At 40.3% G+C, this 25,624-nt stretch overlaps 1 protein-coding gene across 2 annotated transcripts in view; it reads left to right on the top strand.

The window, feature by feature from the left end:
* The first annotated feature begins 15,438 nt into the window (after positions 1 to 15,438).
* LOC139752073 (uncharacterized) overlaps positions 15,439 to 25,624 on the top strand; it is a 67,943-nt gene continuing 57,757 nt past the window's right edge. Inside the window, exon 1 of one of the 2 annotated variants that reach the window (XM_071667917.1) lies at positions 15,439 to 15,705. The gene's annotated coding sequence lies outside the window, so the exon portion shown is untranslated. The remainder of the gene's footprint in view (positions 15,706 to 25,624) is intronic. The other variant, XM_071667918.1, reaches the window with a different exon arrangement.

Consider the following 25,624-nt stretch of genomic DNA (forward strand, 5'->3'; position numbering starts at 1 on the left):
ATACAGGAGGGTGAAAGGTGTGAAAGGGATAGAGTGAATTGGAACGATGTGGTATACTGGGTCAACGTGCTGTCAGTGGATTAAACCAGGGCATGTGAAGTGTCTGGAGTAAACCATGGAAAGTTTTGTGGGGCCTGGATGTGGAAAGGGAGCTGTGTTTTTGGTGCATTACACTTGACAGCTAGAGACTGAGTGTGAACGAATGTGGGCTTTGTTGTCTTTTTCTAGCGCTACCTCGCACACTTTTGTGGGGGAGGTGGGTGTCACTTCGTATGTGGCGGGGTGGCAACGGGAATGGATGAAGGCAGCAAGTATGGATATGTATGTGTGTTTATATGTGTATGTCTGTTTAAGTATATACATGTTTATGTGGGTAGGTTGGGCCATTCTTTCGTCTGTTACCTTGCGCAACCTCACTAATGCAGGAGACAGCGACTCAGTATAATAATGATAATGATAATAATAATAATAATTATTATTATTATTATTATTATTATTATTATTATTATTATTATTATTATTGTTGTTGTTGTTATCATTATTATTATTATACTTGATCACTGTTTCCCATGTCAGCAAGGTAGCACCAGGAAACAGATCAAGAATGGCCCATCCATATATATACATAAACGCCCATACACGTACATATACATATCAACATATCCACATATACATATATACATACACTTGTACATATTCATACTTGCTTGCCTTCATCCATTCCTGCTGCCACCGTGCCCCACAGGAAACAGCATTGCTACTCCCTGCTTCAGCATGATAGCGCCAGGAAAACGGACAAAAATGGCCACATTCATTCACACTCAGTCTCTTGCTATCATGTGTAATATACCTAAACCATGTTACACATCCCCTGGTTCAGTTCATTGACAGTACATCAACCCTGGTATACCAAATCGTTCCAATTCACTCTTCCTTACACACCTCTCATCCCCTCATATGTTCAGGCCCTGATCATTTAAAGTCTTTTTCACTCCATCCTTCCACCTTCAGTGTGGTCTCCTGCTTCCCCTTGTTCCCTCCACCTCCTTTTTGTCAACCTTTCTTCACTCATTCTCTCCATATGTCCAAACCATTTCAACACACCCTGTTCTGCTCTCTCAACCTCTATCTTTCTATTGCCACACATCTCTCTTACTCTTACATTACTTACCCCATCAAACCACCTCACACCACATATTGTCATCAATCATTTCATTTCCAACACATCCACCCTCCTCATTACAACCCTATCCAATTGCCCATGCCTCGCAACCATATTATATTGCTGGAAGTATTATTCCTTCAAACATACCCATATATGTTTATTTATATGTATTCGTTATACTTGATCACCATTTCCTGCATCAGTTAGGTAGCGCCTGGAAACAGACGAAGAACAGCCTATCCACTTATATTCACATACACATAAACACCTATACACACACACACATATATATATGTATATATATCTTTCTTTCATACTATTTGCCATTGCCCGCCTCAGCGAGGTAGCGTTAAGAACAGAGGACTGGGCCTCTGAGGGAATATCCTCACCTGGACCCCTTCTCTGTTCCTTCCTTTAGGGAAAAAAAAAATGAGAGGGGAAGATTTCCAGCACCCCGCTCGCTTCCCTTTTAGTTGCCTTCTACGACACGCAGGGAATATGTGGGAAGTATTCTTTCTCCCCTGTGTATGGGCACATGGAGAGAATGAGTGAGGAAAGATTGACCAAGAGGATATATGTGTCGGAGGTGGAGGGAACGAGGAGAAGTGGGAGACCAAATTGGAGGTGGAAAGATGGAGAGAAAAAGATTTTGAGTGATCGGGGCCTGAACATGCAGGAGGGTGAAAGGCGGGCAAAGAATAGAGTGAATTGGAGCGATGTGGTATACCGGGGTTGACGTGCTGTCAGTGGATTGAATCAAGGCATGTGTATGGGGTTAGGTTGGGCCATTTCTTTCGTCTGTTTCCTTGCGCTACCTCGCAAACGCGGGAGACAGCGACAAAGCAAAAAAAATATATATATATATATATATATATATATATATATATGGTGAGGTGCCTGAGGATTGGCGGAATGCGTGCATAGTGCCATTGTACAAAGGCAAAGGGGATAAGAGTGAGTGCTCAAATTACAGAGGTATAAGTTTGTTGAGTATTCCTGGTAAATTATATGGGAGGGTATTGATTGAGAGGGTGAAGGCATGTACAGAGCATCAGATTGGGGAAGAGCAGTGTGGTTTCAGAAGTGGTAGAGGATGTGTGGATCAGGTGTTTGCTTTGAAGAATGTATGTGAGAAATACTTAGAAAAGCAAATGGATTTGTATGTAGCATTTATGGATCTGGAGAAGGCATATGATAGAGTTGATAGAGATGCTCTGTGGAAGGTATTAAGAATATATGGTGTGGGAGGCAAGTTGTTAGAAGCGGTGAAAAGTTTTTATCGAGGATGTAAGGCATGTGTACGTGTAGGAAGAGAGGAAAGTGATTGGGTCTCAGTAAATGTAGGTTTGCGGCAGGGGTGTGTGATGTCTCCATGGTTGTTTAATTTGTTTATGGATGGGGTTGTTAGGGAGGTAAATGCAAGAGTTTTGGAAAGAGGGGCAAGTATGAAGTCTGTTGGGGATGAGAGAGCTTGGGAAGTGAGTCAGTTGTTGTTCGCTGATGATACAGCGCTGGTGGCTGATTCATGTGAGAAACTGCAGAAGCTGGTGACTGAGTTTGGTAAAGTGTGTGGAAGAAGAAAGTTAAGAGTAAATGTGAATAAGAGCAAGGTTATTAGGTACAGTAGGGTTGAGGGTCAAGTCAATTGGGAGGTGAGTTTGAATGGAGAAAAACTGGAGGAAGTGAAGTGTTTTAGATATCTGGGAGTGGATCTGGCAGCGGATGGAACCATGGAAGCGGAAGTGGATCATAGGGTGGGGGAGGGGGCGAAAATTCTGGGAGCCTTGAAGAATGTTTGGAAGTCAAGAACATTATCTTGGAAAGCATAAATGGGTATGTTTGAAGGAATAGTGGTTCCAACAATGTTGTATGGTTGCGAGGCGTGGGCTATGGATAGAGTTGTGCGCAGGAGGATGGATGTGCTGGAAATGAGATGTTTGAGGACAATGTGTGGTGTGAGGTGGTTTGATCGAGTGAGTAACGTAAGGGTAAGAGAGATGTGTGGAAATAAAAAGAGCGTGGTTGAGAGAGCAGAAGAGGGTGTTTTGAAGTGGTTTGGGCACATGGAGAGAATGAGTGAGGAAAGATTGACCAAGAGGATATATGTGTCGGAGGTGGAGGGAACGAGGAGAAGAGGGAGACCAAATTGGAGGTGGAAAGATGGAGTGAAAAAGATTTTGTGTGATCGGGGCCTGAACATGCAGGAGGGTGAAAGGAGGGCAAGAAATAGAGTGAATTGGAGCGATGTGGTATACAGGGGTTGACGTGCTGTCAGTGGATTGAAGCAAGGCATGTGAAGCGTCTGGGGTAAACCATGGAAAGCTGTGTAGGTATGTATATTTGCGTGTGTGGACGTATGTATATACATGTGTATGGGGGGGGTGGGCCATTTCTTTCGTCTGTTTCCTTGCGCTACCTCGCAAACGCGGGAGACAGCGACAAAGTATAAAAAAAAAAAAAAAAAAATATATATATATATATATATATATATATATATATATATATATACATATGTATTATCCTGGAGATAGGGGAGAAAGAATACTTCCCACGTATTCCCTGCGTGTCATAGAAGGCGTCTAAAAGGTAATGGAGCGGGGGGCGCTGGAAATCCTTCCCTCTCGTTTTTTTTTAATTTTCCAAAAGAAGGAACAGAGAAGGGGGTCAGGTGAGGATGCTCCCTCTAAGTCTCCGTCCTCTGTTCTTGGCGCTACCTCGCTAATGCGGGAAATGGCGAATAGTATGAAAGAAAGAAATATATATGTATGTATGTGTGGCGGGGTGGTGGTGGGAGTGAGTGGGGGCAGACAGTGTGAATCATGTACATGTGTATATATGTATATGTCCGTGTGTGTATATGTATGTATACATTGAGATGTATAGGTATGTATATTTGCGTGTGGGGACTGTGTATGTATATACATGTGTATGTGGGTGCGTTGGGCCATTCTTTCGTCTGTTTCCTTGCGCTACCTCACTAATGCGGGAGACAGCGACAAAGCAAAATAAATAAATAGAATATAGTATATATATATTTATTTATTTATTTATAAATATGAATATAACAGTCTGTTGATATACAATGAAGAGACGTGGCTAGGACGCCATCTGGTAAACATTGTCTTGGACAATTGCATGTTACCCAAATGGCGTCCTAGCTACATCTCTTAGTTGTATATCAACTGACTGTTATATTTCTCTCGTGTCTCCCCTGATGATGTGATTATTACACGAAAGTGCAGTTGGGAACTTTCGTGTGTCATTTTCCCCATGAACTCAGAGGAATATATTTATTTATGTTTTTATTTATTATGCTTGAAAGCCATTTCCCACGTCAGTGAAGTAGCACCAGGAAACAGGCAAAGAATGGCTCATCCACTTATATACACATATATGCCTGTACACACACACACACAAGTTCATATATATACATATACATATCAACATATATACATACATATACATACTTGATCGCTGTTTCCCACATCACTGAGGTAGCGCCAGAAAACAGACAAAGAATGATCCATCCACTCATATACACGTATGTATACACAAAATGCCCATATTCGTACATATACATATATACACATTTACATATTCATACTTGCTTGCCTTCAATTTATTCCCGGCTCCACCCTACCGCACAAGGACACAGCATTGTTGCCCCCTACTTCAGCAAGGTAGTGCCAGGCAAACAGTCAAAAAAGGTCTATCTCTGGTGCTTGTTCCCACTTTTTTTTTCTTTTCTTTTAAGAAATTTTAACAATAAAGTATTTTTATGAATTTGTGTATGAAGAAATAAATAGCAGAATCACAATCATTCCATTACTGTGTTAAGTAGAACAAATAGATAATTAGACTCGCAAAGCAAAGGAATCCATTCATGTCTCATATAGTATTGAAGCAGAGGTACCTCTGTGGATGTTTCAAAGCTAAGTATGCTTTCATGCTGTTTATTTTATTTTAAAGGATAAAAAGAATTTATAAGGCTCCCAAAAACTTTGAATATTTAAGGTTGGAAAAAGTATGGATATCAGAGGCTTAAAGGCTGCCTTCTGATGTATATTCAAGATCTCAGTGCGTGGTGGGTGATGATGGATATACAGGTAAATGTAAAATTTTTGTGTGCTTTGCTTTACTTTTTCATTGTTAACTATTCACTTTGGTATCACATATTGACCTCCTAATGCCAAGATATTTGTTTAAACGCAATAAGAACAAAAACAAAGTTTTATTTGGCACAGCATTATCTTGCTTTTCATGGGGTATCTATCTTCCTATGTCTCTGAAGCCGATACCTTTCTAGGAATTCCCATCATGGGAAAATTCTCCACAGGAGTAACAAATTACAGAATTATTTCATGTCGTGCACATTAGTTTCTTATCTATTTACATACATATGATTAATTTGTCATTGATATCTCCAGTATCAAAAAAGTATTTATATACATTTATACTCTTTAGGCCAGTATTTTCAAATGTAGGTTTGCCACTCAATCTTTTATGACATACAGTCTGACCTGCATATTAAGTAGTACGTTATTTTATACTGATTTGCTGACAACCATGTCACAACGTTTCTGAAAGTTTATGTGATTCCTTGTTTAGGTGCCTTCCACATTAAATGTTTTGTAATACACACCTGGTGCCAATGCAGAATAAATGATTGACATCTCATTTGTGTCATAATTTAGAAGACAAAATGTACTGTCCTCAGTTAGCCACAACTAGCTCTGTTTCAGACATTCCAGTATCTTTTTCTGAGTATATATTTTGTTGCATAGAAACTATACCGAAGTGTTCATAAATGTAAAAAGTCATATATCTTGTAAAGTCTTCCATGTAAGTACTGTTGATGATACTTAACGACTTTTTTCTGAGGTTTAGTGAATAAACACCTTTTTGATTAAGATATCCTTTTTATCCCTACTCTGGTGGTTGAACTAGGAGTAAAGCTAATGACATTCTTTGAGAAAAAGATTTTTTATGTGAAATAAAGTTAAAGAAGTACAAATTGTATTATATAAAGTGGTTGAGCAAGCAATTGAGAGAAAAGTGAGAGTAAATGAGATAAATGGAAGGAATTTATGAAAGCTCTGCTTGTATATACAGGAGGTGGTTTGTGAACATGAGAAATGGAGGATAGTAAGTGGTGGGAAGAGGATATTAGATCACAAATTAAAGAGAAATGATGTAAGTGATACTGAAAGGAGTACAAAAGATTACAGGAGGTTGAGAAAAAGGAACTAGAGCTGAAAAAGAGGGCAATTGAGTAAAGTGTGTTTTGACTTTAAGAGAAGGTAAGGATATATTATGGAAGGAGGAAGCATTGTTTTTAATTGGTTTGTCAGGCTATTCAGTGTTTGTATGGCCCTTTGTAGAGTGCCTTAGGAATGGTGAAACGCATATAGTGCCCTTACATAAAAGCAAGAGGGACAAAAGTGAATGCTGAAATTACAGAGATGTAAGATTGTTGAGCATACTTGGTATTATACAAATGAAAATGATATAACACTTATCAATATAACAGATACAGTGCTTAATGAGAGAACTGAACCTTTCACTTTCTATCTATTTATATCTCGGATGCCGATTCCCTCTGGGAAGTCCCTCCAGTTGATGTCCATGGCAAAAGTTTGTATTTATTTATTTATATATTTTGCTTTGTCGCTGTCTCCCACGTTAGCGAGGTAGCACAAGGAAACAGACGAAACAATGGCCCAACCCATCCACATACACATGTATATACATACATGTCCACACACACAAATATACATACCTATACATCTCAATGTATACATATATATACACACACAGACATATACATATATACACATGTACATAGTTCATACTGTCTGCTTTTATTCATTCCCATTGCCACCCCGCCACACATGAAATAACAACCCCCTCATGTGCGCGAGGCAGCGCTAGGAAAAGACAACAAAGGCCACATTTGTTCACACTCAGTCTCTAGCTGTCATGTAATAATGCACCAAAACCACAGCTCCCTTTCCACATCCAGGCCCCACAGAACTTTCCATGATTTACACCAGACGCTTCACATGCCCTGGTTCAATCCATTGACAGCACGTCAACCCTAGTATACCACATCGTTCCAATTCACTCTATTCCTTGCATGCCTTTCACCCTCCTGCATGTTCAGGCCCTGATCACTCAAAATCTTTTCCCTTCACCTCTGACACATATATCCTCTTGGTCAATCTTTCATCACTCATTCTCTCCATGTGACCAAACCATTTTAAAACACCCTCTTCTGCTCTCTCAACCACACTGTTTTTATTACCACACATCTCTCTTACCCTTTCATTACTTACTTGATCAAACCACCTCACACCACATATTGTCCTCAAACGTCTCATTTCCAACACATACACCCTCCTCTGCACAACTCTATCCATAGCCCACGCCTCGCAACCATATAACATTGTTGGAACCACAATTCCTTCAAACATACCCATTTTTGCTGTCTTCGACTTCCACTCATTCTTCAACGCTCCCAGAACTTTCGCCCCTTCCCCCACCCTATGATTCGCTTCCATTTCCATGGTTCTCTCCACTGCCAAATCCACTCCCAGATATCTAAAACACCTCGCTTCCTCCAGTTTTTCTCCATTCAAACTTACTTCCCAGTTGACTTGTCCCTAGACCCTACTGTACCTAATAACCTTGCTCTTATTCACATTTACTCTCAGCTTTCTTCTCTCACACACTTTCCCAAACTCAGTCACCAGCTTCTGCAGTTTCTCACATGAATCAGCCACCAGCGCTGTATCATCAGCGAACAACAACTGACTCACTTCCCAAGCTCTTTCTTCCACAACAGACTGCATACTTGCCCCTCTTTCTAAAACTCTTGCATTCACCTCCCTAACAGCCCCATCCATAAACAAATTAAACAACCATGGAGACATCACACACCCCTGCCGCAAACCTACATTCACTGAGAACCAATCACTTTCCTCTCTTCCTACGCGTACATGTGCCTTACATCCTCGATAAAAGCTTTTCACGGCTTCTAACAACTTGCCTCCCACACCATATATTCTTAATATCTTCCACAGAGCATCTCTATCAACTCTATCATATGCCTTCTCCAGATCCATATATGCTACATACAAATCCATTTGCTTTTCTAAGTATTTCTCACATACATTCTTCAAAGCAAATACCTGATCCACACATCCTCTGCCACTTCTGAAACCAAACTGCTCTTCCTCAATCTGATGCTCTGTACATGCCTTCACCCTCTCAATGAATACCCTCCCATATAATTTACCAGGAATACTCAACAAACTTATACCTCTATAATTTGAGCACTCACTTTTATCCCCTTTGCCTTTGTACAATGGCACTGTGCAAGCATTTCACCAATCCTCAGGCACCTCACCATGAGTCATACATACATTAAATAACCTTACCAAAAGTTTGTATAGCTGCTAAACTTTAGTGCCACTTCTTAACCTTTAGTACTTCACCCTTAACAGATGGTTGGCAGACGGCTACTTTAACACAGCGTTTTCAGAGGCTTCTACTTAATGTTCATACCAACTACTACCTAGTGTTCCAACCTACTACTTCTACCTAATGCTCTTCCTATTACTTTTACATATTGTTTCAACCTAATGCTCCAGTCTAACATTGCTACATACCACTACTACCTATTTCTCCTACCATTTTCCCTAAAGGCAAGGCTAGTACATAGTGCAGTTGTGCTTGTTGAGTGTTGTCAAGGTGTAATGTGTGACAAGGAGAGATTGTATGTTTGTGGACAGACTGTTAGGGTTTCTATAGTTAGGTATCCAGATGGAATTTTGTGGTAGGAGACATGGGAAAACATACCTGGGAACTAAGTTGGGAGACCTAATACACAAGGGACAGTACTGAAGCCAGTACTTGTTCAGGTTGGGACCAATAATGTGATTTCAGTGTAGGCCTAAGGAAATTCTTCATAAATATAGGACAACTACTAGAAACTACTGGCCCTTCCCATAGTCTTTCCCTCTCTGTTAGACCTTCCTCTTTTTTCTATTCTCTGTACCAACATTAGTGGTCTTCCTTGTAAACTCCCTTCTGTTGAACACAATTAGTCCAGTACCTTAATATGCTACTCTCTAAGACCCAGTTGTCTGATAATGTTCTTACGAGCCCCTTTCTTAAATCTAACTGTATTCCCCTCTCTTGATTCCTGTTGACAGGTGGTCTGTTTGCTTATTCCATTATCACACCTGTGGCATGCCTCAAGGACCTCAAGTTACCAAACTTTGATTTTATCTGCTTTAGTGTCCATTTCTCAGCTACCACTGTTTTCCTTTGTTTCACCTACTGCTCTCAAAATTCTACAAATTTTGTATGTTTTTTCGACAATCTAAACTCCAGCCATGAGGCACGACATTACCTCACCCACAAGCCAAGATCCACTACCTAGGGGATTTCAACATTCATAATAGGGAATGGTTGAATTCCACCCATATGGATGGATGGTTGGGGGATTAAAGCCCTCACATTTCCATTCTCAATTATCAAATACAAATTATCATCTACCCCTCATATTCCTAACCACTTTGATCACTCTCCTAATATTTTGGATCTGTTTTCCACCTTTAATCCTTCATTCTGTAGCTACACAATCTCACCCTAGTTGGTTCATCAGACCACACTCTCATAACTATCGATTTTAAGAGCACCTTCCTCTCCAGAGCCCCTTCTGAACAGACACTGATACATTAACAGGGCTGACGAATAACTTACAAAAATATTTTTCTGCCTTTGTTTAAGTTACTGTCTATTATATGATGATGTTTCTGTCCCTGTCAAATGCACAGCAGTGGTTATTCTTGCAGGGATGGAAACATTTATCCCCTCTTCCTCTAAGATGGCCATGGTTCAAATATTTCTGTACTGAGGCCATGTGGGCAAGGGATCAGGCATATCGGGCTTGGAAAACTCTCCGAATCCCATTCAGTATTTATCACTGCCTTTCATCATTGCTTAAGCACTAATAATCACCCATCTTTTGTCATCCACTTTCATTTTTATACACACCATTCTAGAATTTACTTCCTTACACTCTGTGACACACTCCCACAACTCTTGCTTCAGGAGTAATGCTATTCCTTCCTTAGCTTTTTGCCTCTTACCAACCCCTGACTTTACTCTTATGACATTTCCAAACCACTCTTCCCCCTTAACCCTTGAGCTTTGTTTCACTCGGACCCAGAACACCCAGTTTCTGTCTTCAAACATACTGCCTATCTTTTTTTTCTCATCTTGGTTACATCCACAGATATTCCAACCTGAACCCTCAAGGAGGATAAGTACTCCCTGCATGGCTCCTTCATGTGTTCCTTCTAGAAACTGAAATACAAGGAGTGGGTTTCCAGCTCCCTCCCTCCCACTTTAGTCACCCTCTACGACATGCAGGGAATATGTGGGTAGAATTCCCTCTCCCCTTACAGAGGAATGAAAGCAAAATGACTATCTTTACATCAACAGATAAGGTAGACAAAAACACAAAGCCACTGAAATGATATAATCCACTCTCCATTCGTGTTATAGGTTTAAGTTTTTTCATTCTTTATTGCTGTTTTCCAGGTTAGTATAGGTAGCGCCAGGAACAGATGAAGAAAGGCTGTATTTGCTCACATCCATTATCTAGTCTTGTACAATGAAGTGAAATTACAACCCCCCTATCCACAACCCCCGGCTGCTTCGCATACCCTGTTCCAGTCCACTGACAGCAAGTTGAACCCTGTATATGGCATCGATCCAATTCACCTTATCCTGTGCTCGCCTTTCACCCCTCCTGCATATCAATGTCCCAATTACTATTTTTTTCACTCCATCATTCCATCTCCAAATCGGTTTTCCAATAAGATATCTTGTCTCTTCCACATCTGACACTTGTATCATCTTTGTCGACCTCTACTCACTCAATCTCTAATGTCCAAACCTTTACAGCACACCATCTTCAACTTTCAACCGTGATCCATTATTTGCACACCTCACTCTTACCCTTTTATTACTTACCTGATCAAACCACCTTATGCCACATATTTTCCTCAGACATTTCAAGTTCACTTTTATGTCGTGTATTTCTTGCAGTATGGATTTTAGAAATATCTGTAAGAGAATAATCCTCGAATGTTTTGGGGAGAGTGAAAAAAAATGTTTCAGTCAATAGAAGATATAATAGATCTAGTGTTGGCCACAGATAGAAACCTAATTAGCACCTGTGAGGTCGATGAAGATCTGAATAACGTGATGGCAATATTGCCCACTTGGCTTTGTTTAAACTCAACTCTACATCAAAGAAAAGAGTATGTAGGTAACATTTTTAGACTGGCACACTGACAAATTATATTAAGACTGTGGTAACGTAAAATGATCATATACTCAAACATGAATGCAGTTGGAAAGAAATAGAGATATTTCAAGAATACAATATTTGCCAAAAAAAGGATCAGCCTTCCTAAAAAGACGATAAGGACAAGCCAAGAACAGGTGAACTGAATAGATATATTTTTCAAACCAAATGTAAATGAAAGGCTTGTAGGATATTGAAGTTGATTAGCAACTAGCAGGACCATGAAATATTACAAAATTATTCGAGAGAAACTTGGAAAAAGAATTTCTCATTGAAAATTCCTGACTTTTCTGTATATTGGTATGGGAAAGTGTTGGGTTGATGAGGAAGTCCTTGGATAGTGACTTGGATGTTCCTTAATTATGCATTTTTTTAACTACTTCAGTTTATGTGCGCCTAAACATATGTATTGTTTAGTCTCAGAGGAATTTACATATCCCATGTGTATCATTTATATGTTTCCTTTTACGTGTGTATTTCTGTATATGAATTATTCACATATTTGCTTATCTTTTACACACAACACTCATTTACAAGGGTTAATGAAAATTATAGCCATACTCTCTTCAAAGCTGCAAATACTGATACATGAATTGTTTGTTTCAAGATTTAATACAATAGTTGCCATGTAAATCTCACTTATAATCCTGATTACCCAATTACACTTTCTTAAAGGATTTATAGGTGACTAAATTGTGATTTTTTTTTCCCCAGCAGTGTTGTTATGATGCGGAATCATTCATCAACTGGGAATTAAAATGTGACAGGAACCATCTGCTCTCGTATGAGGCACATAGCAGTTGCTTAATTGAAATCACATGAGGTATTTCATAGTTTTAGTAGTAGAAGTAGTAATGATGATAATGATAATAATAATAATAATAGTTTTTTATTATTATACTTTGTCGCTGTCTCCCGCGTTAGCGAGGTAGCACAAGGAAATAGACGAAAGAATGGCCCATCCCAGCCACATACACTTGTATATACATACACGCCCACACCACACATATATATACCTACACATTTAACGTGTACATACATATACATATACAGACATCAGCCACCAGCAATGTATCATCAGCGAACAACAACTGAATCATTTCTTAAGCCCTCTCATCCACAACAGACTGCATACTTGCCCCTCTCTCCAAAACTCTTGCATTCACCTCCCTAACAACCCCATCCATAAACAAATTAAACAACCATGGAGACATCACACACCCCTGCCGCGAACCGACATTCACTGGGAACCAATCACTCTCCTCTCTTCCTACTCTTACACATGCCTGACATCCTCGATAAAAACTTTTCACTGCTTCTAGCAACTTACCTCCCACACCATAAACTTTTAATACCTTCCACAGAGCATCTCTATCAACTCTATCATATGCCTTCTCCAGATCCATAAATGGTACATACAAATCCATTAGTTTTTCTAAGTATTTCTCACATGCATTCTTCAAAGCAAACACCTAATCCACACATCCTCTACCACTTCTGAAACCACACTGCTCTTCCCCAATCTGATGCTCTGTACATGCCTTGACCCTCTCAATCAATACTTTCCCATATAATTTCCCAGGAATACTCGACAATATACCTCTGTAATTTGAAAACTCACCTTTATCCCCTTTGCCTTTGTACAGTAGCACTATGCATGCATTCTGCCAATCCTCAGGCACTTCACCATGAACCATACATACATTGAATATCCTCACCAACCAGTCAACAACAGTCATCCCCTTTTTTTAATAAATTCCACTGCAATACCATCCAAACCCGCTGCCTTGCTGGCTTTCATCTTCTGCAAAGCTTTCACTACCTCTTCTCTGTTTGCCAAATCATTCTCCTTGACCCTGTCACTTTGCACATCACCTCGACCAAAACACTATATATCTGCCACTCCATCATCTAACACATTCAACAGACCTTCAAAATACTCACTCCATCTCCTCACTTCACCACCACTTGTTATTACCTTCCCCATTAGTCCCCTTCACCGGTGTTCTCATTTGTTCTCTCGTCTTATGCACTTTATTTACCTCCTTCCAAAATATCTTTTTATTCTCCCTAAAATGTAATGATACTCTCTAACCCCCTCTCTCTTCTCTTTCATTAACAATCTTACTTCTTCATTCCACCACTCACTACCCTTTCTAATCTGCTCTCATCACACCTTTCTCATGCCACAGGCATCTTTTGTGCAAGCCATCACTTCTTCCCTAAATACATCTCATACCTCCTCCACTCCCCTTACGTCATTTGCTCACATTTTTTTTCCATTCTGCATTCAATCTCTCCTGGTACTTGCTCACACAAGTCTCCTTTCCAAGCTCACTTACTCTCACCACTCTCTTTACCCCAACATTCTTCTTTTTAAGAAAACCTTTACAAATCTTCACCTCCACCAGATATTGATCAGACATCCCTCCAGTTGCCCTCTCAGCACATTAACATCCAAGTCACTCTTTCACGCGCCTATCAATTAACACGTAATCTAATAATGCTCTCTGGCCTTCTCTCTTACTTACATATGTATACTTATGTATGTCTCTCTTTTTAAACCAGGTATTCCTAATCACCAGTCCTTTTTCAGCACACTAATCTACAAGCTCTTTACCATTTCCATTTACAACACTGAACACCCCATGTACACCAATTATTTCCTCAACTGCCACATTACTCACCTTTGCATTCAAATCACCCATCTCTATAACCCGGTCTCGTGCATCAAAGCTGCTAACGCACTCAGTTGCTCCCAAAACACTTGCCTCTCATGATCTTTCTTCTAATGACCAGGTGCATAGGCACCAATAATCACCCATTTCTCTCCACCCCCTTTCGGTTTTACTCGTATCAATCTAGAGTTTACTTTTTTACTCTCTATCACATACTACCATAACGCCTGCCCCAGTAGTGCTACTCCTTCCTTTGCTCATGTTCTCTCACCAACCCATGACTTTACTCCCAAGACATTCCCAAACCACTCTTCCCCTTTACCCCTGAGCTTCATTTCATTCAGAGCCAAAACATCTAGGTTCCTTTCTTCAAACATACTACCTCTCTCTTTTTTTCTCATCTTGGTTACGTCCAAACACATTTAGACACCCCAATCTGAGCCTTCAAGGAGAATGAGCACTCCCCGCATGATTCCTTCTGTTTCCCCTTTTAGAAAGTTGAAATACAAGGAGGGGAGTGTTTCTAGCCACTGCTTGTGACCCCTTTGGTCGCCTACTACGACACGCTGGGAATGCGTGGGAAGTCTTCTTTCTCCCCTGTCCGTAGGGATAATGATAATAGAAATTATTATTACTGTTATGATAATAATAATAATAATAATAATTATTATTATTATTATTATTATTATTATTATTATTATTATCATATACAACTCCCAGGACGTCATTCACAAAAGGGGGTTTTGCGATTATAATCCCAGAATCCTCCACTCAAAGGCTCCTGCAGCTTCAAAGTTACATTGCACTCAGTGGCAGGGGCAGGTTGGACCCCTCAAAGGCGAGAACATTCAAGACAGGGGTGCTCGTGTGTATGTAAAACTTCCCCATGCAGAAGAGAGAGAGAGAGAGAGAGAGAGAGAGAGAGAGAGAGCAGTCAGTGAAAATGGGAAGTTTGTAGCTTATTCTGCCAGTTAACAAGCACTTTGTGAGAATTCACTTCAACATCTCATTGCATTGATGATTATATACAATGCGAGTATTAGTCTTTACATAAAACGTTTAGTTCCTTAAAATGACGTGCTTCCCCTTGAATACATATAAATCTAACCCTCTGAAAAGTCCGAGTTAAAAAAAAAAATATATTTTCCCTCCCTAGAATGGCAACCTTTGGCAACGAGCGTGTACGCCGGTCCAGGGTAGTGTCTGGACTCACACGCGCAGCAAGAACCTAAGTGACTGCAGTGCTTAGTAAACTCCCGTGGAGGGAGTGTGCACTCAAGACTTTGTTGGGGTTCGTGAAAGAATTTCGTTGAACTTCAGTTACAGAGAATCTAAGATACATTACTTGTAACACCCCAAAGAGACTCAATGCAAGTAGCAGTGACTGCTGGCTGATGAGTGTACTGTCCTGTGGAAATAGTGAATTGTTGGTGTAACTTGTGACGAGTGTTCGTTGAAGGCACTGTGTTGGTCGTCAGGTAAGTGTACTCTTTTTTCATTAGTGTACACATAAACAAAGCTTAAACGGTAAAACCACGGTAGAACTCTGTCACTCATTAGATTAACCACAAACTTCCTTTGCAATTTGATAAGAATTCTTAGTTAACGAAAAATTTTCTTGGTTTGAACATTGAACGAAAATAGAAAAAACTATAAAACGTGCACCAAAGCACTCTTAGAAATTAGGTTTTAGTAGTTTAGGTACTTATAAAAAGTTTCCTTGTTTTTTAAAGAACCTGTAATTTTTAGTTTGTCTGGTTGAGATTTATTAATGAGATGAAGGGGATTGTGAATTTACTTTAAAAGACATTTTTCTTCTCGTGCATTTTTTGGCTTACTAATTAACCCGTTTCTGCTTTGACGTGGAAAGCCAAAAGTTTTGTCAACTATAAATATGTTTTTCAGTAGTTTCCTCAGTATTTATTGTTTCGGCTCGACAGTTGACAGTTTGGATGAAACCAGATAATAGTGAAGTTAGACCAAGTTTTTTTTTTTATGATAGAGTTGCTGACAGAGATGAAATGTATGAAGAAAAATTCAAATGTCGCGGATTACTGTTTTTAAGTTTTTCTCAGAGTGAAGTGGTGAATTAACCAATCGTTTGTATATCTGATCTTCGTACAACTTTTAATAAAGGGCAAACGACAGAGGATTCCACCAGTATTAATACAGTTTCATATGATTATGTATCATATCTATGTATGGTATTGTGCTTAATGTTTTGCTATTGACGTCATGGATAACAAAGACGGTAATACTTTACAGCTAAAACTACGTACAAACTTCTATACAGAGTGCGGAATGAAAACGCATTTTTTTTGCCTTCATGATTCAGTAACAAATGACCTTGCAAAAGGGATGTTTGTGAGAAGCTTGATCCCTAATTACAGTTTACGTATGTAGTTTTTGCTGTGTGATTCCGTTGCCCTCATTACCCAGGCACTGACCTCTCCCTTGATTTCTTTATGGTGTGATATGTTCCCATTAACAAGTGTATACACGAAAGAAACCAAAGTATAGTTCAAGTACTGTATGATTAAAATATTCCATGAATCAGTTTTTACATGCCAGTGATAAATACTTTTATTACAATATTGCAGTATAAATTAGCCATTTACATTATTCATTAGACTAACCATACGAGAACCAAGAATGTCTAAAGCAATCATCATTGACAGCAAGTGAGGCAGAATGAGTACTAACAACAAAATTTTGCTTAAAGGCAGTTGTAGCTTTTTAGCGCTTGCAAGATCAGGTTAAGTTGCATGTTGTCAAGTGTTTTGTGTGAGATGGGAGAGATTGTAAGTTTGAGGACTGTATGCCAGTACTTATCGTGTATGCAAGGTTGAAATTAAAGACAGCAACGTGTCCAAAGTAGTAGATGAAATGATGGACCAGTGCACAGCTATCATTGAAGGATGCAAAGAACGGGAGTAAGGACGATAGGAGGCAGCGAGCTGAGTGAGGCTGAGGCACTTAGCTAGACCTCCCCCCACCCCCTCCCCTTTTTGAACAGCTTCTAAGTAAAACCTATCCCTTTGAGATATAAAAGGGAACTAGGACGGGTGTGATTGTAATCTTTCAGTGTAAAGCTTCAGAGGGAGAGAGAGAGAGAGAGAGAGAGAGAGAGAGAGAGAGAGAGAGAGAGAGAGAGAGAGAAGGAAAATGAGAATATATAACGACAAAGTTTAACCTATCTCTTGGAAATGTAATTGTGTCATATGCATCGGAGAAATTAAGATATTCGTTGTTCATATCCGTTTGTTTGTCAGTTGTTTTGCATGAACAATCTGTTTGCACTGCATCTTGAATCGTGGTGCAAACTGTGATCCAACAAAGTAAAACAGCTGAAGGAAAGACAGAAAAAAAAAACTTTTTTCAATGCATTCATAAAATCTTATTTGGGTATCTAAGCAGTCGCAGAATGAATGATGGATGATTTTCTATCATTTCCCTCGTTTCTTGCCAATTAGAAATTCTGTTTATTGCCACATGAACGATACAGCTCACCTGAGCCTTTGGTTATTTGCTCTCTTTGTGTGCTATTGTCACCACTGCGTTCATCAGTTTGTCGATAATTTTTTCACTTTTTTTTTTTTGTTCAAACCATTGGGTCACTTGACCGAAACTGGAGAAATGATCGTTGGATGGTTTCTTGTCATATTTCCTCACTTCACACCGAACTTGCATTTGAATGGGCCGTCAGAGGACAGTGTGGTCTCTGAATGACTGAAATTTCAGAAAATCGTGTCAGAAGATACTGAGTAGACGAATAAGACCACAGCAGAATAGATTGATTGATGTCCTCAGTCAAGTTAACTCGGTTCGTGCTGTTATGACGTCCACTGTGGCCGTCACAACCTGTCTGTATTTTTGACGCTGAAAAACATGTCACCCTTCTGTAAAATTTTTGTCTTTTCAATCTGCTTGGAATTCTCAGGGTCAGTTTGAACCAAAACCTTGCCGATCTAACATTTGATATCGCTGCCGCAGGGAAAAACGTTAGATGATTGGCTAACATTTAAGAAAAATGTCTTTACCTGAAACCTAATAAACAGAACTAAGAAATGAGATCGATTGTTTATTTCCCGTAACAGGCGGTATATAGTGAGATAAACTACCCTAAACCTGATCCCATGCTTTGTTTTGCGAACACATGCTGAATTATATTGAATTTTGAACTGGTTAGAATGGGTCCACTATCACCATCCATCCCCCTTTCCCTCCCCTCTCCTCTCTCTCTCTCTCTCTCTCTCTCTCTCTCTCTCTCTCTCTCTCTCTCTCTCTCTGGTAGGTTACAGTCGGTGTTGGAAGTGTAAATCCCGGACACGTTAGGAACGTTATCTTTCAGTCTTGAGAGTTGTGAAAAAACAAGGAAATAATCCAAAAGTATCAATAGATTATCAGAGTTATTTATTGATGAAGACCATGCTGAATTATATGCTGAGAACCAAGTGCCATTCGAGATGTTATGGCATACTAGTAAAACAAGACTAACATGGCTTTGTAAAGTATTTGTATTACATGCTGAGTCGTTTTATGTCTGTATTTAACAAAACACAGCAATGATGAAAATAAACAGAAGTTTAGTTCGAATTCCATGAGGGAAATACCGGTACTGGCTAGATGGGTTTTTCTCGATAGATATAAGATTGACCTTTGAGGCTGGACGTAAAAAGAACGTCAGTCTTGAAGCTTCCAGTATCAATGCGGTGCACAGGCACATACGAACTAATATACAGAGCAATGAAACACCAGTGTAATCAGACAAGGTATTATTCACTCGCACAAGAAAGGTTCATTTGCTTTAATGTTGCTCTGAAAAACTAAAGTCACTCTTACTGATTTCCTCATACCAAGTGCACTTTATTAGTGTTATTGGCTGAGGGAGTTAATGAACCTAGGTCGTATTATTATGTACATCATCACATTGTAAACAGCTTGATTTTGCCAGACATGAATAGATTAATAGTTCTGAAGCTCGGGACAGGAGTGATATTTGACCATGATCTTTTTATTTTTTATTAGTATCGGTAAGTGATGAAGGACAACAAAAGGAAATCTCTTGTGATATACGTTTTATTGGGCGTCTTTGTCGTTAGATCTCACCTTTTCTAGGCGTCCATTCACTGCGGTTATATTTCAAAAAACAGTTAAGGGTTTGCGCTTTAAAACTCACAGTACTCATTTATCAATGTCCTACACGTGTTTTATGTACGTTATATTTAACGTGACTTGCTGATCAGTCTTGTTAGAAAAATTGGGAACCACATACTAATTTATATTTACACCGATATGCATTTTTTGTTATAGTCATGTTCTCCTTGAAGTGGAAGTTCACATTGTAAGATATGCAGCATGTTGGTTTCGTTAGGTTCTCTCACTGATGCATTACAGCAGAGGTCTTGGAAAGCGTTTTCCATTCGTATCTACCTTACCTAACAGCTTGCCACGGTACGTTCTCCCAGTAATATGGATGTTGGATCACACTTTACTCCGTATGCGTGCTTGCTGCAGTCCTTTGTTGCCGTGCTCATCTGTAGCCTGCTGCAAGAGGCGGCTGGAAAGAGAGAGAGAGAGAGAGAGAGAGAGAGAGAGAGAGAGAGAGAGAGAGAGAGAGAGAGAGGAGGAAACAATAAGTCTGATTATTTGATATTCATCCTATAGAATGTAGCTATTGATTTTAAGCATTTTAAAGACACGTTTGTCTTCTAAAAGGGAAATTATCTCCGCGAAGTGAGGCAATGGGACCTTTACCAAGAGCTCCGTTAGGCCACACTGTCATGGCCATCGACGATAAAGTTTAAGTCGCAATGTTGTGTAGCTGCTTCCTGTTTTTAGGAGGGAAGCATTACATGTTCTTGAGAACAGGTTCTTAAGCAACCAGTCTGTCGGCCTAGAAGTATCTCCACCCCCTTGATACTAAAGAGTGCGGAAACTTCTTTGATAAATGACATTGTAGTAAACCTTGTAGGACGAGGAGGGTATCTTCAAATGTGATGGTGTAACCTTTAGCATGACCACTTAGTATGGATCAAAGTCCAGGTCCTGCAAGATCCCTTGGATTACCGTCCTATTCAAGGGGTTTTTACCTCTGTGCGTAGGGGACATACTAGGATATGACTTTTCTCATGATCGAAATCGTTTCTGAGAACATTGACGAGGTCATTTAGTTTTTCTTGATTATTGAAGTAGTATATTAAAGTATATTTACATTTCTAAGTTTTCATACTTTTTTTGTTAGCCGTTTACCGCTTTAGCACCAGGAACAGACGAAGAAATGTCCTCGTTCGCTGCTATCCATTACTCTCAACTTTCTTGCGTAATGCACCGATATTACAGCCCCCTATCCATAACCAGAACCTCCAGACCTTTCGGTGGAGTCCCCCAGCTGCTTTCATGATATACCCTGGTTCAATCCACTGATAACACGTTGATATATATATTTTTTTTTTTTTTTTTTTTTTTTTTATACTTTGTCGCTGTCTCCCGCGTTTGCGAGGTAGCGCAAGGAAACAGACGAAAGAAATGGCCCAACCCCCCCCCCCCCCATACACATGTACATACACACGTCCACACACGCAAATATACATACCTACACAGCTTTCCATGGTTTACCCCAGACGCTTCACATGCCTTGATTCACTCCACTGACAGCACGTCAACCCCTGTATACCACATCGCTCCAATTCACTCTATTCCTTGCCCTCCTTACACCCTCCTGCATGTTCAGGCCCCGATCACACAAAATCTTTTTCACTCCATCTTTCCACCTCCAATTTGGTCTCCCTCTTCTCCTCGTTCCCTCCACCTCCGACACATATATCCTCTTGGTCAATCTTTCCTCACTCATTCTCTCCATGTGACCAAACCATTTCAAAACACCCTCTTCTGCTCTCTCAACCACGCTCTTTTTATTTCCACACATCTCTCTTACCCTTACGTTACTTACTCGATCAAACCACCTCACACCACACATTGTCCTCAAACATCTCATTTCCAGCACATCCATCCTCCTGCGCACAACTCTATCCATAGCCCACGCCTCGCAACCATACAACATTGTTGGAACCACTATTCCTTCAAACATACCCATTTTTGCTTTCCGAGATACTGTTCTCGACTTCCACACATTTTTCAAGGCTCCCAAAATTTTCGCCCCCTCCCCCACCCTATGATCCACTTCCGCTTCCATGGTTCCATCCGCTGACAGATCCACTCCCAGATATCTAAAACACTTCACTTCCTCCAGTTTTTCTCCATTCAAACTCACCTCCCAATTGACTTGACCCTCAACCCTACTGTACCTAATAACCTTGCTCTTATTCACATTTACTCTTAACTTTCTTCTTCCACACACTTTACCAAACTCAGTCACCAGCTTCTGCAGTTTCTCACATGAATCAGCCACCAGCGCTGTATCATCAGCGAACAACAACTGACTCACTTCCCAAGCTCTCTCATCCCCAACAGACTTCATACTTGCCCCTCTTTCCAGGACTCTTGCATTTACCTCCCTAACAACCCCATCCATAAACAAATTAAACAACCATGGAGACATCACACACCCCTGCCGCAAACCTACATTCACTGAGAACCAATCACTTTCCTCTCTTCCTACACGTACACATGCCTTACATCCTCGATAAAAACTTTTCACTGCTTCTAACAACTTGCCTCCCACACCATATATTCTTAATACCTTCCACAGAGCATCTCTATCAACTCTATCATATGCCTTCTCCAGATCCATAAATGCTACATACAAATCCATTTGCTTTTCTAAGTATTTCTCACATACATTCTTCAAAGCAAACACCTGATCCACACATCCTCTACCACTTCTGAAACCGCACTGCTCTTCCCCAATCTGATGCTCTGTACATGCCTTCACCCTCTCAATCAATACCCTCCCATATAATTTACCAGGAATACTCAACAAACTTATACCTCTGTAATTTGAGCACTCACTCTTATCCCCTTTGCCTTTGTACAATGGCACTATGCACGCATTCCGCCAATCCTCAGGCACCTCACCATGAGTCATACATACATTAAATAACCTTACCAACCAGTCAACAATACAGTCACCCCCTTTTTTAATAAATTCCACTGCAATACCATCCAAACCTGCTGCCTTGCCGGCTTTCATCTTCCGCAAAGCTTTTACTACCTCTTCTCTGTTTACCAAATCATTTTCCCTAACCCTCTCACTTTGCACACCACCTCGACCAAAACACCCTATATCTGCCACTCTGTCATCAGACACATTCAACAAACCTTCAAAATACTCATTCCATCTCCTTCTCACATCACCACTACTTGTTATCACCTCCCCATTTACGCCCTTCACTGAAGTTCCCATTTGCTCCCTTGTCTTACGCACCCTATTTACCTCCTTCCAGAACATCTTTTTATTCTCCCTAAAATTTACTGATAGTCTCTCACCCCAACTCTCATTTGCCCTTTTTTTCACCTCTTGCACCTTTCTCTTGACCTCCTGTCTCTTTCTTTTATACTTCTCCCACTCAATTGCATTTTTTCCCTGCAAAAATCGTCCAAATGCCTCTCTCTTCTCTTTCACTAATACTCTTACTTCTTCATCCCACCACTCACTACCCTTTCTAAACAGCCCACCTCCCACTCTTCTCATGCCACAAGCATCTTTTGCGCAATCCATCACTGATTCCCTAAATACATCCCATTCCTCCCCCACTCCCCTTACTTCCATTGTTCTCACCTTTTTCCATTCTGTACACAGTCTCTCCTGGTACTTCCCCACACAGGTCTCCTTCCCAAGCTCACTTACTCTCACCACCTTCTTCACCCCAACATTCACTCCTCTTTTCTGAAAACCCATACTAATCTTCACCTTAGCCTCCACAAGATAATGATCAGACATCCCTCCAGTTGCACCTCTCAGCACATTAACATCCAAAAGTCTCTCTTTCGCACGCCTGTCAATTAACACGTAATCCAATAACGCTCTCTGGCCATCTCTCCTACTTACATAAGTATACTTATGTATATCTCGCTTTTTAAACCAGGTATTCCCAATCATCAGTCCTTTTTCAGCACATAAATCTACAAGCTCTTCACCATTTCCATTTACAACACTGAACACCCCATGCATACCAATTATTCCCTCAACTGCCACATTACTCACCTTTGCATTCAAATCACCCATCACTATAACCCGGTCTCGTGCATCAAAACCGCTAACACACTCATTCAGCTGCTCCCAAAACACTTGCCTCTCATGATCTTTCTTCTCATGCCCAGGTGCATATGCACCAATAATCACCCACCTCTCTCCATCAACTTTCAATTTTACCCATATTAATCGAGAATTTACTTTCTTACATTCTATCACATACTCCCACAACTCCTGTTTCAGGAGTATTGCTACTCCTTCCCTTGCTCTTGTCCTCTCACTAACCCCTGACTTCACTCCCCAGACATTTCCAAACCACTCTTCCCCTTTACCCTTGAGCTTCGTTTCACTCAGAGCCAAAACATCCAGGTTTATATATATATATATATATATATATATATATATATATATATATATATATATATATATATATATATATATATATATAACCATCTAATGCGGCTCCTGCAACTTTGATGAGCTCTTCCTTTGAGAAAGTGAATGATTGATTGACTACTTTGGAGCGAGAGATCCCTCGACGAGTATATTCCTTTCCGTCCGTTGATACAGCCTCACCCGTGTCCTTTCACTCGCGGCATAAATCTCTCGTATTAATGGCTCTGGGATAACGATATGTGTATTTTGTCACGGTAGTCATCCTAAAATATGTTGCGAGGGTATTTCCTTTGGCGATTGTCTCATACCTTTTTTTTTTTTTTTTGTCTCATAATTTGTATTCTCGATATCGAGAACGATTTCTTAAGTACAGAGATGGGTTTCATGCGCTTAAATGCATTTCCTCTTTTCTAAATTATTAGCAGTGTCGATGACACTCTGCAAGATGTTCATGAGAGAAGACGAGTAAGCATGTTGCTCTATCGCCTGCGTCGCCAACTGACGTTAGACAACGCTCCCTACACCGAGATAGAGATCGTAAATACACCTGTACCACGCAGTATGATTATTGCGTCATGAATGGTACTTGGCTTTGTAATTAAAATGTATTTATACCAAGTTTATCTAGAGAATCGGGATATTCGAAACACAGTATACTAAGTTCCTCAACTGTTCCTTTGTCAGTTATGGTTCATGCGCTTCTCGTTTTGACAATCATCCTGCCAATATTGTGAAAATTTATCAGCATTATCAACACGCGGGACATCCATCCCTCACCCCAGCCGAGACCCCACCATTCCGCATGACGAAGCACAAATACTGACCCTTGTCTGTGTTCACCTGAATTTTCGGTGGCTGTTGGCAACTCTAGGTTAGGCCTTGTTTTCTTGTTTTTCGTTCTCTTTTTCCCCTCACTCCACAGAGCTTTGAAACACTTACTTCATGGTATACAGCCACAACCTGCCCCTTTTTAGAGGCAAATTTTCCACCTCAAAAATCCTGGGATCATTAAATGTCTCTTTTAGGCTCTTCCCCCGAGCGGAGCCGGTAACAAAAATATGACTTCCAACGTGTTGACATCAAACTTTTTCACCCATAGGATACAAAGAGCATCACACCTTATTCTTTTGTTCTAATGGCTACGGACGCCCTTAGTCTGTTTGTAGGGTACCATGTCGCATTTTTTCACTTCTCACCCGACACACACACACACACACACACACGAGTGAGGCTGCTGTGAATTCTGTGGTCGCGGTAAACCTGAGTCACCACACACTCAAAACTTAGCTAGTGAAGGAGGTCCTGCCGAATCGCATACATCCATAACATGTCGCTATAGCTTATCCTTACTCCTGCGCACATACACGACCACGTCCTTCCCTTTCCTTTTTTTTTTTTTCCTTTCCATACTCCTACTTACGTGCGCCGGTGCCCCTGCCGAAATTTCAGTGTTTCTGGAGACAGAAATGGGAACAAAAAGATTGTACAGTTCCTATAGTGGTTGTGCTTATAACCACACTAGAATACGTGAACGTTTTATTCACACAGTTCTTATCAGTTCCATTAAAGTTCCTCACACAGTATCCCCTTTAACATCGCTGCTGTATCACTTGGGTGCATACAGTATAGATTTTTCAAGACAGGAAAAACCAGTAAAGAATTTTATTGCCACTGTATGTAAGGGACAGGCAGGTATATATACTTTGAACCTTATGTCCAATTGTGAACGTAACTGCTCCTTGGAGGCTGTTGCAGCAGCCTCATACACCCTATTGCTGGCTACCACCTAGCCATGTGATGCTGATCCCATGACCAGAAAACTAGCTTGTAAACCTGGTTTTGAGTTG

Source organism: Panulirus ornatus, chromosome 12 (genome assembly GCF_036320965.1).
Source record: "Panulirus ornatus isolate Po-2019 chromosome 12, ASM3632096v1, whole genome shotgun sequence".
Taxonomy (NCBI): Eukaryota; Metazoa; Arthropoda; class Malacostraca; order Decapoda; family Palinuridae; genus Panulirus; species Panulirus ornatus.